At 40.1% G+C, this 2,500-nt stretch overlaps 1 protein-coding gene across 1 annotated transcript in view; it reads left to right on the top strand.

Annotated features, from left to right (window-relative positions):
- LOC143284345 (inverted formin-2-like) overlaps positions 1-2,500 on the top strand; it is a 251,990-nt gene that overhangs the window by 150,973 nt on the left and 98,517 nt on the right. The gene's annotated exons all lie outside the window — the stretch shown is intronic.

Below are 2,500 nucleotides of genomic sequence, written 5' to 3'. Positions count from 1 at the left end.
TCTGCAGCCAGTGTTGGAATCTGTTCCATCAGTATGGATGAACGGAGTCTTACTGTGTTGGGTAGCCTGTTGGTTGCTACCACAGTGTTTTTTTCTGCAAGGAAAGAACTCTCATTATCAGTTGTTTCGCTTGTCAGTTTAACGACTTCTCTTTTACGAAGTCTTTTAAGTAATTTCCTGTAACTGTATTTAGAGTTGTTTTGTTGTTGTTGTTGTTGTTGTTTTTTCTTCCAAATTTCACCGACATTTTCACCCTCATTTGCCCAGTTTCTCCCAACCCTCCATTCATCCACACATCTCCCACCCCTTCTAACCGATAATACTCAGTTGTATTCATAAATACTTTAAACAAAATGTCTTCAATCACCGATATGTGTGACGGGACATTAAACAAAATTCCACCTCCTTTGTTTTGTTTCAGTATTAATTTTGCTTTCACCATTTTCATTCGGGCATTCTGATGTTTTGTTATGCAATGAAGGTATGCTGGCGCATTTACCCTTTGCCATAAGGACCTCATGGCCAATGACATTAAAGTATCGAAGCGTCAAGCAACACCCCCCCCCCCTCCCCCCTTTCTCTGAGTCTCAGTTTCAGTTTCAGTAGCTCAAGGAGGCGTCACTGCGTTCGGACAAATCCATATACGCTACACCACATCTGCCAAGCAGATGCCTGACCAGCAGCGTAACCCAACGCGCTTAGTCAGGCCTTGAGAAAAAAAAGGTGAATAAATAATAGATAAGCTTACATAAATAAATAAATAAATCAATAAGACAACAATGATGATAAATAAGCAAATAAATGTAAAAAATAAAGACACACATTCACACATACCCCCACACATGCATAATAGATATGCACCAAACATACAGTTTCACAGATATGAAAGCACAGTCAAATACATATAAACGTACATGAGCTCCAACACACACACACACACACACACACACACACACACACACATTACCCTGCACCTCCTCTACCCCCCTCCTCCACACACTCATTTCTAGTCTATGTATCGCAGCTTCCACGGCACACACACACACACACACACACAAACACACACACGCACGCACGCACACACACACACACACACACACACACACACACACACACACACACACACACACGCCCATATCTCCCACCCCAACCCCACACACATATATACAAAGATATATATATATATATATATATATATATATATATATATATATATATATATATATATATATATATATATATATGTGTGTGTGTGTGTGTGTGTGTGTGTGTGTGTGTGTGTGTGTCAGTCTCTATCTGTCTGTCTGTCTCTCTCTGCGTCCCTCTCTCGCTCGCTCGCTCGCTCGCTCTATCGTAGAACAACAATATCTACACAATTTAAAGCAAAACGGCTGAAATGTTCGCTGCATTCCATGCAGAAGTTTAAATCAGCAGGAAAACATTCTTTGTTTTTGAAAAGATCAATTTAATTTAAAAAAAAGTGTTTATTTGCTTTGTACACGATCTGTGTTCCTGTGTGTGGATTTACTTTAATATATTGCATCGTGTTGTATTGTATAGTGTTATATTGTCATTGTGTATTTCTTTCTCGTATATCTCTGTATCTCTATGTGTCTGTCTGTCTGTCTGTCTGTCCTCTCTCTCTTCTCCTCTCTCTCTCTCTCTCTCTCTCTCTCTCTCTCTGTGTGTGTGTGTGTGTGTGTGTGTGTGTGTGTGTGTGTGTGTGTGTGTTCATGAGCGAGCTCACGTGCGTCTGTTTGTGAGTGGCGCGTATCACGAGTTACAGAGGAAGAAATGTAGGTGATACCAATATCTGAACGCGATGTCATATTTTAGTATTTTAAACAGAAAAATGTGATGATGAAATGAAAGCTTACAACGGAGAAACTGAAAAGGCAGCTGTGACGTCAGCTGTCGCTTGGCAACGTCGTCGTATTTCTGGCGCTGCGCGCGCTTTATAGACAAGGAAAGACCATGGCGTTTGACATTTAAATTTCTTTTTGTGTTTTATCCCTCTGTGAGAGAGAGAGAGAGAGAGAGAGAGAGAGAGAGAGAGAGAGAGAGAGAGAGAGAGAGAGAAAGACAATGATACCCGCTGCCTGTCAACAATCTTTCTGTCTGTCTGTCTGTCTGTCTGTCTCTCGTTTTTTTTTCTTTTCTTTTTCTTTCTTTCTCTGCTCCCATCTCTCCCCTCTGTCTCTCTCTGTCCTCCCCCCCCCTCTCTCCCTTCCTCTCTCTCTTTGTGCTGTCTTTCTTTTTGACATCATTTCTTTTTTCAATCCCTTATTTTTAATATTCTTTTCTCTCTGCCTTCATATCTGGCTTCTGGCTTCTTTATATATATATATATATATATATATATATATATATATATTCTTCCATTCTTTCTACCTTTATTCCCAACAGTTTGAATGCTGTTTCGCACACATATTCGAATCTCGCTTGCTGTGGTGTATACTAAAAGATGAACATCGGTTCTTAGCGATAATGTGTGAAAACA

Source organism: Babylonia areolata, chromosome 7 (assembly GCF_041734735.1).
Source record: "Babylonia areolata isolate BAREFJ2019XMU chromosome 7, ASM4173473v1, whole genome shotgun sequence".
NCBI classification, from domain to species: Eukaryota; Metazoa; Mollusca; class Gastropoda; order Neogastropoda; family Buccinidae; genus Babylonia; species Babylonia areolata.
The sequence above is the reverse complement of the archived record's forward strand: the minus strand, read 5'-3'. Positions and strand labels throughout refer to the sequence as shown.